The 16,016-nt window shown below is 36.1% G+C and overlaps 1 long non-coding RNA gene and 1 pseudogene across 1 annotated transcript; one reads left to right on the forward strand and one right to left on the reverse strand.

The window, feature by feature from the left end:
• Positions 1-2,073: 2,073 nt before the first annotated feature.
• Positions 2,074-4,190, reverse strand: LOC110024480. Its single transcript, XR_002294003.1, has 3 exons — positions 4,074-4,190; positions 3,905-3,953; positions 2,074-2,440 (listed from the first exon to the last, which is right to left on the reverse strand). It is a non-coding gene; the product is annotated as an uncharacterized LOC110024480 (long non-coding RNA).
• A 247-nt stretch (positions 4,191-4,437) lies between these two features.
• LOC110024518 lies at positions 4,438-7,163 on the forward strand (annotated as a pseudogene).
• Positions 7,164-16,016: the final 8,853 nt, after the last annotated feature.

A 16,016-nucleotide genomic window follows, 5' to 3' on the forward strand; every position in this document is an offset into this window, starting at 1 on the left:
TCAGAGGTTTCAGAAGTTCAGAGGTTCTGCGTCTGTAAAAAGGATCTTTGAAAAGATTGTATGATAACTTTTGGGTATGTTTGAGGCTTCCCGGAAGACATAAGCTGCAAATTAGATTGTGATTTGAGACAGATTAAAGTTACTACTACCATTTTGAGTTATAATATTTCTTCTTCTGCTTGATAAAATTCAAACAATTTGTTTATTAAAATCATTTTTTCATAAATGAAGTCAAGATTATTGTTTTTATAAGTACATAAAGCAAAATACTGATCAAAATTTTTGGAAATTAATGGTGCTAGATAGTCTAACCAATAAAGCACTTTAAACAACTCCATGAAATTCAAATCATTCACAATTTTCTAAATAATTCAAGATGTATACCCTTAAAAAATCCTTATTTGAGTTGGCTTCTGCTATAATAGAAATTATGATAATAATATGCAAATTAATAAGATCATACATTAAAGTGCCTATCACATGCATAAATAGTTTTCACATGTCAAGTTTGCTACACGTTTTAGAGCTTTTCTGTGCAGAGTTTAAACAGATTGCCTCGCCCTCACACGAAGTTTAAAAGATAAGGCCTAGAAAATTCATGACAATGGAATGATAGGTCAATATTTTAGCATTATATGATGATCAAGCGAACATACAAACAAAAGAAGTGTTCAAAGAGAAAATACTATAGATTTATATGAAAACCTCGAAAACGGACAAATCACGAGGTTTGATTCAGCCAAAGTAATTCCTAATATAATACAAAGTACATAATTTCATTTTTCTCTCAGAGAAAATAAGACGGGGTTTCAAACTTTCTAATCAATTACAAATATCAAACAATAAAGTGGTTTAGAATAATAACTAAGCTATAATAGCCACTAGTCGTGATTGACCACCATCTCTAGTAGTAGTTTCTCTCAGCTCTGCTCAAGAATAGATTCATGTCTAATGCTCCTCCAACCTTACAAATACATTTCTCTAAAGTTGGGATTGGATTGTCTTCTTGATTGAGAGACCGATAGTCAACCATTGAAGTATTTGAGGATATTAGGAATAATTTCTTAGAGACATTAAAAGATAGTTGATTTTGAAAAAAAAATGAAACTAGTGATAAGGAAAGTAAGTGACAAATTTCAAAAGTTGATATACAACAAATATTGATCGCATTAAATGAAGCTAAATCAAACAAAAAGTATTGGGCAATATTCTACATGATCATTCTCTTTATAAGAAGCGAGATCAAAAGTCAGAAGGTAGGAATAGGACATCAGTAGACAACCTACTTCAGACAATGGTATGACAAACATCATTGTTGGTCAATTGTGGGCTGTGGTGCTGGTTAATGGCATGTGTTGATGTCCAATGATAAGTACTGGTGAAGGTTTACAATAGCATTGAGTATTGATGAGCATAGTTTAAAAAATTTAAGTCTAAGAATTCTCTCCAAAATATTCTCTTGGAATACCTTTGAATGTTTGGAACCCAAGCATGTTGATAGATTTTTAGATGGGGCATTTTGATCAATCTTGTTGGTAATTAATAAATTTGCTGAGATGATCTGAATTGACCTCTTGATTATTTGACACTATAAACACCTTAGTGCCTTGATGAATTTATAATGGACTAATCATGAGCTAATTTGATCTATGCTATTGAAATGCTTGTTATGATTTTAAACATGTGGCATTCAAAAGTTGCTAGGTACCACAAATAATTTTGTGAAGTTTATACAAATACTTCACAGTATTTGATTTAGATACATTTAAACTAAGATCAAGTTCTGGGATCATTAGGTTCAATTATCGAGTTACAAATTTAAATTAAAAATAAAGTTCACATAATCTCATGATTAATTCAAGAAGGTTTTATTTTTTTTTTGAATATCCAAATATATGTGGCCCAAAATTATTTGTATTTAATCAGATCCAGTGCGTTCAAGAGAATTCACGATTATAGTGATAAATTAACATCTTAGTGATGCACGAGAAACTAGAAATGATGGGTAGAAAACACAAAAAAACTTTACGTGAAAAACCTGTAAAGAAAAAAGAAAACCAATGTCTTGCCCAATTGAAATATTCCACAATGAGTTAGTAATTAAATATACAGCCACTTGTTTTATAGTCTCTCAAGTTACAACGTCGGTGCGTGGAAGGATTTGTGGCCCCACGATAGAGAGCGGTCGCAAAGTGGAGCAATAGTCGGGGCTTCAATGCACCATCTTCAGAGTCAGCTTGACGTTCGGGGAGATGCTTTGCTTCATAACTTGCTTCGTCGAGTGCTTTTTCGCAAGCATTGGGCAACGACTAATGGTAATCAGCAGTCGCCGATGAGTGGTGATCATCGGCAGTTGCAGGAGTAGGAAACGTCGTTGGATCATTGGTGCAGGAGTAACGTTGGGCTTCAACTCATTCTCCAAACTTCAATCTTCTTCAAGCTGCAAACTCCAGGTCCTCGTTCATGAGTAGGGCGGGACTCTATTTATAAAGTCTAGATTGTAAATAAGTAAGAAATCCTTACCATTCTTGATCAGACGACCCGGAAGGATCCCCTTGATCAGAAGAAATTCGATAAACATCTAAGTGTCTTAATGATGACAAAATTGAGCAATCTTGGGCTCGGTAGGTTTGTCTTGTCGATACGCTCAATTTGACTATGATTTTGCTAGATTTGGGATCTATTTGCCTTCCAAACATACCCTGAAAGCTTCCAAAAATGATTTAATGGCCTGATCAGAGCTTGTTTGTGTTTGGGTTGGATTGATTTTGGTAACGTTGCGTCCATCTCGTTGAGCTGATCAGTTTGACCATAAATTTGTTGAAATCAAAATTCTAGATGACTTTTAATCGAAGTTTGACTATTTCTTGCTCAAAAGATCACTCTTAGATCTGTGCTATGCCTCGAGATTTATGTCGAATGATGGATTTATTGATGACGTATCAAAAACAAATTTCTTATTACACATTAACTCCAAATAAAGCCCAAAATAATATCAACTAGACTAGTCCATTTCAACCTGCATGATATCAAACTAATATTTCTAGCTTATTGATCCAAATTTAGAAACACTTTGTTTTGGCTAAAACATCTAAATCCCACACAATTCTCATGTATTTCATATCTAACATCAAAACTTTCATATTTATATACATAACACTCAAAAAATGAAGATCACATAAATAAATATTACCTTTTCATTTATGTTTATGACACTAAAGTATCGTAAATGTAACTATCAAACTTAAGGTGTTAGATGTGCAAATAAATAAGAATTGTGCGGCATAAATGTAACTTTTTTTTAAATTTTTAATCAAGCTTCACAGAAGTACAGAACCATGAAAACGAAACAAATGGCAGCAGAAGCGTCCTTCCCATAAACATATCCAATATTTCCCCAAGTTTGTTCAATACTAATTGTCAGATATTTTATTTTCATGTACTATTGACTCTATATTGAATAAAAATGACGAACACAGCCTAGATTAGATAATCCGAACAAATCAAGCACGTGTTAGAACAAGTAAGCATGCTTTAATGTACTATTTATCAGTCAAAATATTAAGAAAGAAGCGTCTAATTATACATAAAGCACAATTCTTATATATTGACATATCTAACCCATAAACTTTAAGATTTACATACATACCACTCAAATCTTTAACTTCAAATAAAAAATATCACAACTACTAACCTTTTAAAAAGTGAAATATACATTTTCATGCATAAATTTGCAACACCAAAATATTATAATTATAAACATTGAACTTCGGGTGTTTGATATGTAAATACATAAGAAATGTGTGGTATGTAGGCAAGTTTCCATAAATAAAATCACTGTGAAACAGTTCGAAAAATGCAGTCGTAACAACTGGAAAGATCACATAAAATAAGTTAGTCTTACCCTCGCTCAAATACAACGTAGGAAATGCTTTTGTCTAGCTTGAACGGTTCTGAAACAAACAAACGAACGAAGAGTATTATATTCATTAAGAAATAAATTCATATGACTGAAAGGCGTAATCCTGAACATCCAAAACAAAAAGAAGGGCTGCGATGTGGTGGGAACTTACATCTTTGATGAAGCCTAGCTAGCAGATTGCGACCTTCGTTGTAACGCTTTGCATAATACAAGTACTTGGGTTGAATGAAAACTTGAAGAGCACACCTCTCAAAGACTTGGATAGAAAGGAAACCTAGACTTTATTATTATTTAGGGACATTTACATATACAGCACACAATTTTTATGTATTTACATATCTCATACCCAAGCTTTCATATTTACATACCTAACAGTTTTGTGCTTTAAACCTATGCATTATGATATTAAAAATTTAAATGTTTTGTGTGTAAATATGAAAGTTTATATGTATATAATTATAGATCCTTCATGCTTCCAAAGATTATATAGATTGAAAGACCAATAATGTGCTAGGACTCCAATCAGGGCCTGCCACGTGTATAGGCAAGCCCCTTTAAAAAAAAAACTAATTTAATACATGGGGGGCTTGCGTGTACACGTGAAAGACCTTGATTGGAACTCTAATGCAAAACTGTACTCCCATACAATAATTTGGTCTCCAGCTTGAATTGTCTTCTATAAAACCAAGAAATCTAATCCATTCAATAAGCAGGGACAAGACCTTTCTATACTGAAAGAGAAACTAGCAGAAGGTCGAGGTCTCCTCCCAAATCCATTTCCATCCACATCATAAAGATCTAAAGCCAGAATTACTCCATGGATTCACGGAGCAAAGCTGTAGAATTCACCAAGGAGTATTTCACAGCAATTGTCTCCATAACTGCCTCGGCGATGCTCGCTCGAACCATCATCAATGAATGCCTTCCCAATGAGTTCCGCAGCATAGCTACCTCCGGCATCCAAAAACTCTTCAGCCAATTCTCCACCGTGGACACCATCATCATCCAACAAAAGGAAGGACTCCATTCCAATAAGCTCTATGACGCCGCCAACACCTATCTAACGACAAAGATCTCCCCGACTATGAAGCGGCTGCGAGCAAGTGAGACAGAGGACAACGACATCATCGTCATCAGCCTCGATGATGGTGAAGAGCTCATAGATGAATTCCAAGGAGTGAAATACAGGTGGAAGCTCATCAGCGAAGATAATCAGTCTACCTCCAGCGGCGGCGTAGAGAAAACCATCAAAGTCAAATGGTATGAGCTCAGCTTCCACAGCAAGTACAAGGAAATAACATTGGCCACCTATTTCCCACACATTCGGGCAAGATCCAATGCCATTAAGTCAGCCGACAGACGGTTGAAGCTTTATATGAATCGGTATGACAATTGGAGTTCCATAAAACTAAACCATCCTTCAAAGTTGGAGACGCTAGCAATGGAGGTACAGCTCAAACAAAGGATCAATGAGGACTTGGCGAGATTTGTCAAGAGAAAGGAATACTGTAAGAAGATTGGGAAGGCCTGGAAGCGTGAATATCTGCTCTTTGGTCCTCCAGGAACTGGCAAATCAAGCTTGGTCGCCGCCATTGCTAACTATCTCTGGTTTGACATCTACGACCTGAATCTTAAGGAGGTTAACTCGAATAAAGAACGAATGTTCATCTGAAAAAGCTGCTAGTAGCCATGACAAACAAATCAGTGCTTGTGATTGAGGACATTGACTGCTCCATTGATCTGAAAAACAGAGATGAAGAGGAAGAGAACGAGACAACGTGGAACAGCAATTATGTAACACTTTCGGGGCTGTTAAACTTCCTTGATGGCTTATGGTCGGCCAGTGGTGAGGAGAGAATCATCGTGTTGATGACAAACTATAAGGATCGGCTTAACCCAGCATTGCTGCGACCAGGTAGAATGGATATGCACATCCATATGGGTTACTGTGGTCTTGATAGCTTCAGAGTGCTGTTACCATGCCATTGATGAGCACTCTCTGTTTGAAGAGATTGATAAGTTGTTGATGGAGGTGGAGGTAACTCCAGCGGAAGTTTCAGAGGAGTTTTTGAGAAGTGATGATGTCGATTTCGCTTTAGGTGGTCTTATCCAACATCTACACAAGAAAAGAATGGAGGTGAAAGAGAAGAAAGGCAGAGCAGAAGCTTCTGAGGACAGCAAACAGGAAGAAAGAACAAAAAACAAATAGAAGAAGAGAAGCAGTTAACTGACCATGATTCTGATGCAGTAATTATTGGATGAGGTTCCAGCGCGGGATGTCTAATCTAACATACATTTTATAAGCAGTGCTCTACAGACCAACTCATGCTAAGCTCGCCAAGAGCGGTGGTCAGCCAAAATTACTGTTGTTGTAGTATCATGCTAGTAAATCAACTAAAGAAGCATTTGTATCTCCTGTACTGAATATATTTGAAATTATTGTAAGATGATAACTTCTGCATTGAATATATTTGAATGATTTGTACCATGCTAGTAAATCAACTAAGAAGCATTTGTATCTCCTGTATTGAATATATTTGAAATTATTGTAAGATTATAACTTCTGCATTGAATATATTTGAATGAATTGTGTTTCCTGGATTGAATATATTTGAAATGAATTGAATATATTGTACTGAGGTTAGCTCTACAGACCACAGGTCTTAATGATCGTATCACTTTCCACATGAAAGAATATACAAGCTAGATTTCTTTTTGTCCCTTTTCACAAGTAAACATGAATCAGCTAAATAAAATATAGCACGCCAAAAATATGTAAATCATATCTTCTTAAATGATGATTTGTAGAGCAACATTATAATAGTTCAGGTCAGTCACAACAGGTTGAACCAAACTGATACTAGCTCAGAGCACTCATGAGAAGTCTCGCACAGGTGTAAAAATTTAATAGACCCAAAGAAAATACTCTTTTTAAGACTCTAGAACACTCATTCTCGCCACAAAGAATAGGCCAACACATATGTAACCAGATAAGGCACAACAAAATGCTCTTCCTTAGGCCTAATTACTTTCCTTTCTCACCACAAAGAAAAGCCCCAACGCATATGCAATCAAGTAAGGCGATAAAAAGGCTCTTCCCCATGCAGAAGCACTTCCATTCTCTTCACAAGGAATACCAACAAGTCAGTTGGCCAACAAACGGGAATACACTGTACCATGAAATTATAAGAATCAAATAAACTAGATAATAAACAAAGAGATCCCCTTTTATGGTTTCCAACAAACAATGGCTATAACTCTCAGGTGAAGAGCAAAATTGAGAATATCCCGACTAAAATTTGGTGGGAAAGGATTTTAAAACTTTCAGGTTTATTTTTATACTAGTGTAATACAAGATTTGATTGATTTATTCATATATTGCATAAATCTTAAAACAACTTTGACGCTTTAAATTCATCCTGACCAAATTTGAGTTAAAATGGCCAGAATATCTACATTAGACTGATATGTTTTCTTTTCTTGTAGGGTCAATATTGATACCCTTTTTTGGTAGACTATGCTAGGCCGCATTACTCCCTTTTTTTTTTCTTCTAGGGTCAAAAGTGATATCCAACCAAACTGGTCTCTCCACCTAATATTTATGATGTTCGCATGTTAGTTTGACATGCTTATTTTCTTACAAAAATTTTGTATATTGTTGGTGCTTAGCCTTGATTGCGATGAGGTAGGTTTCTAGGAAATAATTTTATTCTACTCAAACTAAATAATAAAAAAGATCATAGAGAGTAAAATAAAGTAAAAAAGAATTAGGGAAAATTACAATATGCTTTTATATAGCTTCCACTCCTCTTCATATAATTTTCCTACATATGTGTAGGATTCTTCGAAACTTTGAAGATGAGAATCACTTCTCGTGTGATGTTATACCAATTTTTTGGCCTAAATCACGCCTTCAAAATTTCATCATATGCATCTTATGTTAGAGTTGCGTACAAGAAAAAAGGAACATTAAAATAAATTAATAGATTAGTTAGAGGTATTGCATGCCTCTTGCAATTGAGCAGCTTGAGTTATAAAACTGAGTTGTATGTCTTATCAATCTTCCTAATTGAATTACATACACATCCTGCATTAACATGTAACCAGACCTCGTGATTTTAACAAGCTTGGATGAATTAGTTGGCACTCCTTTCCAGGAAATATTATAAGCCCAGTAGAAATAGGCTTGTTTCATTCCTTGTGGATTTGAAATCTATAAGCCCCGTATGTATCATCACAATTAATTTGGAGTTACTATTTGATGCTTCATTTCATTTCATTATGCATTAGTTCTAACCGCTTGGGCTTCTCAATCTTGTTTCATAGTGATGTAAGTCTTCATATATCATACTTCTTCAAATCCTTAAGAGACCGAATTTAAGTTTTTCAGATGTCTATTGATATTAAAAGAGCTTCATAGATACTCAACTATGCAATAATCTTTTCTAAATATGATAATATATTATAATTTGTCTCCTTATTGAAGTTAGATTTTTTCTTTTAATCTTTGGATGTCATTTCTTTGTTGATCATAATATTTTTCTCTTTATCCTTATTAGATGGCCTTTATTGTGGTGGCGACAATAATACCATATTGTTCTTTGGTTGAACTTGGACCACTTCATCCAACTATTTCTATTCTATTAAAGCAATTCTTTTGTAATCAACCGGTCATAATTTTGAAGAATTGGTTGGAAGGCTCAAAGTCATTACTCAATTTCATATGCTCCATCTAAGATGTCATCGTGAGCTTTAACTCCCTTCCATTCGGAAATCATAGATCATCCTCAAAAGTGTTTTCTATAAAAACACCATTAAACAAAAGTCAAATACTATTTATAAGAATAACCTTCTTTTGTTGATTTTTACACATTGCATTTGCTAGGTTTAGTTCTCTTTGCTCTGTCATTGGTTCAAAAATGAAGTTCGTCAAAAAAATATTTGATGCCACCAAAATGACTCGACCCCTTCCCATGAGAGGTAATCCTCCATCATCCTATTTTTTGATTTATTGATCTGAAGTCCAAATATGAAATTTGTAAGCACTCAAACTTAAATTTCTAAATAATTCAAAAGCAAAAATAACTTCAATTGGATGGTTAATTACCCAATGATATGGGTAGTAGTTGGGATCATCAATATAATGTCACTTTGGATATTTTGGACGCTGCCAATTCTGGACCTACTTTGAATAATCCTAGCAAGCATAGAAGAAAGTGATCGTCTTGCTTTGCTAGAGGGTTTGCCTTGCATAGCTAGATGGACGAGCGTTCTCCTCCTCTACTTACTCCCTTGAATTATCTTTGGATATTTTGGACGCTGCCAATTCTGGACCTACTTTGAATAATCCTAGCAAGCATAGAAGAAAGTGATCGTCTTGCTTTGCTAGAGGGTTTGCCTTGCATAGCTAGATGCACGAGCGTTCTCCTCATGTGTGACTGAAGGTAGCACTGGCATAGTTTTTTGGACAAAAGCTTTTCCATTCTTAGCATCCTCAGCATTGCGCGCAAGAAAGAGAGGTTGGAGTTTTCCTTCCTTTCATAAGAGAGGGTAGGAGAGTTTGAGCCTTGAGAAAGAAATTGAAGCTTTGAGAAGGAGCTAAAGTCCAGCACCGCCCTGCTGCCGTCGATTGCTGTCAGTCGCCGTCGACTACCGCCAACCGATATCGACCACTGCCGACCGCCACCAACGATCGCTGAACGCTATCGACTGGCATCTGTCGGCCACAACCATTCTCTATCAGTCGTCGCCCATTCCTACAACAAAATCATCCGAACATCGACGTTGTAACTTGGGAAGTCTAATAACATTTTCTCGCCTGTAGGACAAGTGGTTGCAACTGTAATTATCTTTTTATAGTGGAATTCTTCAGCTGGACCAGATCCCGTGATTTTTCCCTTTATGATTTTTTATGTAAAAACTTCTTGTGTCATTAATAGTTTTCTTTTCTCTTTTGAATGTGCATTGAATCTTCATTTCATGCTAAGAAGATGATCTGCTACTTTACTGTCGCGAATTTTCTGGCGCGCATTAGTTTGACACAGTATGTGGGAAACTTCAATCTCACCACTGATGTACTTAAGAGTTTACAACATGGTCACTAGACACAATATTCGTGACAACGAAGCACGCTCCAACACCCATTGTTTCAGGGAGCTGTCACGAAGCCAAAAGCGTCATACCTCTTCATCTTTCGGTCGTGAGAGACGTTATCCTTCCAACGAAGGCCTTTCAGGTCCTCTGAAAGATTGAATTTGCATAATAGAGGAGTCTCAACTATAGATCTTACATCGCCTACGCGAGGCTCAACAACCATTGCCCACATCATTGGATGAATTTCATTTACCACTAACTTAGCGACCTACAGGAAGCACATCACTCGGAGGAATTTGTTTCGACCCCGCTCCCCAAGAAGAACACTTCCCTTGCCATGTCATGATGCTATACTCATAAATACCGCAAGTTCCACTTTTCCATCTCGCGCAGTTCACATAGCACCGCCACGCCTTGCTGTCATTCTAGATGATGTCATTCATAACGAGCTACGACGCCTAGTCCGAGAAGAGTTCCCCCATAGAGAAAAATGATCTCTTCCCCGTTCACTATAAAATCCATGAATCTTCTCCCTTAGCAGATGCGATCCTCCAACAATCCATCTCAATAGGCTTTAAGCTTTCGAACATCGACACCTACGAAGGGATAACTAACCCCTATGAGCATATTGATCACTATCGAAACATCATGCACATTCAACGTACCTCTGATGTGCTTCTATGTCAAGTATTTCCGACCACTCTTAAAGAACATGCTCGCAGCTGGTTCCACGGTTTGTCAGGGGGCACTATAAACACCTTTCACGAGCTTGTCAAACAATTCATGGAGCAGTTCATAGCGAACTGACGGATCATCAAGGATTTATCCCAACTCTCACGAATTTGCCAAAGTGAAGGAGAGTCGCTCAAGAATTACTTCCGTAAGTTTTCCGTTGTAGCCCGCAAAATTCTGGGATTGGATTCGAAGTTACTGAGAGGAATCTTCCTTGGGGGGCTCCGCACAAGACCCTTCTACTCATAGCTGATGCAGGAGACAGTTCATTCTTATGTTGATCTTGTCCATTATGTTGAGATCCAAATCACTGTAGACGAGGCCCTCAATGCACACAAGGAGCAGTTCGAGCAATTTGGGGGAAAGCGCAAGACTAAAGCCAGAGACAACAATCAAACTTTGCAACGAAGAAAGTCCGAACAACAGAGGGCTCGTATCCTCCCTCCCCAATCTATTAGCTAGTGAAGTGAGCATCAAGCCAAGAAAGAGTATACACCACTCAACACGTCTTGTGTTTAACGTCCTGATGGTCATCAAAGAAGAGAAAACTATTAAGTGGCCTCACTCCCTAAAACATAACTCATGTAATCATGAACAATATTATCATTTTCATTGAAATCATGACCACGACACTGAGGCATTTAACAGCTCAAGAAAATGATTGAAAGGTTGATTCGATAGAGATTTCTTGGTCGAATTGTGCAAAACTAACCAACCGATACGATAATGCTCCCACTAGACAAAATTCAAACAACATGGGGGTCACCTAATCATGGGCAAAATTCAAACAATTGTTGGAGGCTCATTGCTGACCAATCAAGTCCTTTTCACTGCACCTAGTGAACCAACGCTGAAAAAATTACATCTTGAGTCTATCACTTTTGATGATTTTGATTAGAAAGGGGTTCAAATCCCCCACCAAGGCCCTCTCGTCATCAGCACAAGAATTGGCGAACCTTGCTACAATATAAAGGAGATCTTGATGGACAATGGGAGCTATGTCTAGGGGTGTAAAAGAACCGAACACGAACGAACAGTGCTCGTGTTTGTGTTCGGTTAGTTTGAAATAGGCTCGTGTTCGAAATTGTTCGTGAAAGATCTGTTCGTATTCGGTTCGATTTGTTCGAATTTGTTTGAATCGTTCGAATATGTTTGAAATGTTCGAAATGTTCGAATTGTTCGAAACGTTCGAAAATTTTTAAATTTTTTATATTTTTTGAATTTAAATAGACACAAATTTAAATATTAATTCTCATACCACATAAAAAATGCCACAATTTTAACTTTTATAAATTGAAATAACTCTAAATAAAATATATAAGAATTATTAATTAATTCTCAAATTACCAAAAACAATAAATAAAAAACTTCAACAAAAACATCTATTCATCATTAGTCAAACAAATAATATCTTACATAAAAAGATAATGTTCAAAATTCAAATTGTAAATTCAATTCAATTCTCAGAGCTTTGTGAATTTGAAATCAAATTTCAAATTGTAAATTCAGCATGCATTCACTTCTCTCAATCTCCTATACACATCATGTTTAGTAATTATTACAGCTATAATAAATTCTACTCCACATTGGGATGGAAGGCTCAAATGACATCCTCTGGATTAATTCATAGAGCTCAACCATGAATCCATGCTTGCCCAAAAGCTCTATCTGTAAAAAAATGAACAAATCAACTTCAGTTTCAGGCAAATGTAATTTTCTAATACATATACAAGTATGTTATGAGAAGTACGAGTCAATTGAATTCAACAGAAATAACATTCATTCTTGTTTCATACAATTGCTTAACAGTCGTAATTAGCTCAGCATCAGTTGTTGATTCTTCAGTGATAACTTGCAACACGCCAACACCTGAAGGTAAAATAAGGAACATATGTATTTAAACATTTAATCTAAAAACATCAGCTTTATTACCCAAATCCTAGGGTGCATAAAAGCTTAAGCATCATGTATATAAATCAGGTTTTTAAAGTTTGATGTCCTTATGAGGCAGCATGCATGACACCCAAATAGCTATCCAGGTCTTTGGGGTCTAGGATTTAACATTTCATGGTATGTTAATAAAAGAGAGTATATACCAGAGAAGTGTCAACCAGAAACCCAGTAAATGTAAAAGATTTGCAATAGAATAAACATGCCTAAACCTTCATTAACTGCTTCAGCTTTATTATTATATACACTAGTGATCCAGGAGGATCTTCAGCCAGCTACTTTTCCCCAACAACCGACTCAGAAATCAAACATTTTATAACTTACATATATACCACAAAATTCTTTATGTACCACTGAATTCTTATGCATTTATAAAAGAGCATTGTTTCTTCCAAAAAACAATAATTGAACTGAAATATTAATTCCAGCTAAACTATCAACCCAATGTTTATCTCAAACAAACTTGTTATTATGAAACAATAAACCTTAAGACTAAAAAGAATCCTGAATTACTTCCATTCAGACATTAATATTCCTCCAAATGCTTCCAAAAAAGATTTGAAAGCAGGAAATACAAGAGCATTGTGTTGATATTCCTCCAAATGCTTCCAAAATATTTTCCTCCAAATGGCACTTTTCAGGTAAGCAATCGTACTCTCAAAAATAGAAATATGAAGGCAGGAAACTAGATGGTTGCTTCAAGAGCATTGCATATTAATAAAAGAGCATTGCATATTAATCGTACTCTCCAAATGCCACTTTTCAGGTAATTTATAAATGATCATTGCATATTAAACTAGGAGATACAAGAGCATTGTGTTGATAGTTTAGATACAAGAGCATTGCATATTAAACTAGGAGATACAAGAGCATTGCGTTGATAGTTTAGATACAAGAGCATTGCTCATATATACCAATCTTCCATTCTTCATAGAATCAGTTCCTACAAAAACAAGAATCTTATGCATTTAGCAAGAATCATACCTCAAAATAAGTTCCTACATATGGCAAGTGCTGCCCAGTGCCTACAAAAACATCATAGACAAATAGCAAGTTCTGCCCAGTGCCTACAAAACATTCTTTATGTTCTAAAATTACTTGCCCAATTCAGGCTCCAACTTCAGAATAAAAAAAAAAGTTAATTGCCCCATGCAGTATTGCAGCAGCCATGGCAATAATAAGCCTAGCTGCCATGAAAAAAAATAACTGCAAGCCTCAAAATTGTTAAAGAAAAAGTATCCGAGCAGCCCTAATTTAATTGTATCTCTATTGATGATTTATGTTGCAAGGCTTTAGAAAAAATGTCAAATAGAATTGAATATTATTCCAGTTGTTAAGGCTCTCAAAGCTAGTGCAAAAGATATAGCACTTGAGCAAAGAATTAGATATCTTCCATAAGACAAAAAAATAACTTGCTTACAGCTACAAGCAAAGAGAATGTTAAAGGTCAACTATAAATAAGCAAGACACTAGACAATTGTCATTACCGCGACAAACTTGAGATAAAAAATCAAGGTTATCATAAGTGTTTGCATTTTTTTGAGCAAATCGAAGCCAACTAGAGGCACAAATCAATGCATTAACGGTTTTAGTGGATAAGCTACTTCTGTAATCATCTAATACTCTACCACCAGCACTAAAAGCAGATTATGAGGCCTTGATGTTGCATGCATTTCCACCTTAAGCTCGAATTGAAATATAACATCATAGAAGCTGTTTTGGATCCAATAAGGGAAGAAATTTCTTCACTTCGATTATTTGTTATTCAAAACCAAATTCTCTAAGTTGGTATTAAAAGGATAATGCTTGTCAAGTTATTAAGAAATCCACTCTAAACCTATAGAAATAACAATGATGACAAACAAATGTTCAAGTTTTCTTGTTCGGGCGTTCAAGAAAGAAACAGAAAATCACATGCTTTCCCAAGTGCAAGAGAGAAACAGTTGGCTAAAAGCCCGATGAGCAAGTATTCAACATGCCAATTACTGGCTTACAAAAAAAAATTGTGGAAACATAAGATAAATCTACATTGGGGACTTTAAAACTTATTATTTGGATAAATCTCGTTCCATACCTGTTAATATTTGAAACAGGATTAGTTGAGTTTAACAAATAAACGAAAATTTAACTGATCTAAAGATATCTTCATCTCACAAATCTTAAATCTTGCATAATTGGCAAGCATTTTATCAGGATTTAACAAAAATTAACAGTTATATTCTACTCTATTTTCCTCAGTTTGGCATTGACAGGGAAAAAAACTTCAACCTGCATCAGGGTCATTATTCGATTTTAATAATCGACCGGTAAGGGTTGAGGGAACAATAAATCTCCCTGTTGTCATGAGAGATTTTCTACGACAAACAACTCATTGAATCTAGTTCATCATCGTCAAGTCGGAATAAACATACAATGTCATCTTCGGGAGACCCCTGCAATCCATCTTTAGCATCGTCACTTTTGTGTCACACCTGAAGCTCAAGTTCCCAACCCAAGTACGGATCAGTGTCGTACGAGGGGATCAACAGATAACCCAATCATATTACCTCAAGCAATCCCAGCCACGCCCATCAGTGACACGTAGCATCGAGAACTTTGATCTTTGCGATGAAGGTGTATCTCAACAGGCTTCTCCCGTGGAAGACTTGATCCATGTCCTGCTCCCTAATGAACACCCATCATAAAAGGTGCAACTTGGTTCCCTACTCTCCAATGAGCAGAGGTTGGAATATATAGATCTCCTCTGAGGAAATCAAGACATTTTTGCACGAACTCCAGCTGACATGCCTGGAGTCAGCCAAAAAATAATCATGCACTCTTTAAAGATAGATCCGATCTTTAATTCGATTATCCAGAAGAAGCGCAACTTCACCCTAGAGCGCTTACAAATCATCGAGCATAAGTCAACAAGTTTCCGAAGGCAATGCTTCTACGAGAAGTACACTACCCTGCATGGCTGACCAATGTCATCATGGCAAAAAATGTCAGCGGTGCATGAAGAATGTGTGTCGACTACACCAACCTCAACAAGTCTTATCTGAAAGGCAGTTTCTCCATCCCACGCATAGATCAACTCATTGATGTCACATCCAGATATCAGATGCTCGGTTTCATGGATGAATACTCAGAGTACAACTAGATAAAGATTAATCTTAAAAACGATAAAGCCACCTACTTTCAAACAAATAAGGGTTATATTGCTCCAAAGTTATGTCATTCGGGTTGAAGAACGCAGGTGAAACCTATCAACTTCTCATGAATAAGGTCTTCAATGATCTTCTCAAGCATACAATGAAGTTGTACGTTGATTATATGTTGA

This window comes from Phalaenopsis equestris, unplaced genomic scaffold, assembly GCF_001263595.1.
Source record: "Phalaenopsis equestris unplaced genomic scaffold, ASM126359v1 Scaffold000258, whole genome shotgun sequence".
Taxonomy (NCBI): Eukaryota; Viridiplantae; Streptophyta; class Magnoliopsida; order Asparagales; family Orchidaceae; genus Phalaenopsis; species Phalaenopsis equestris.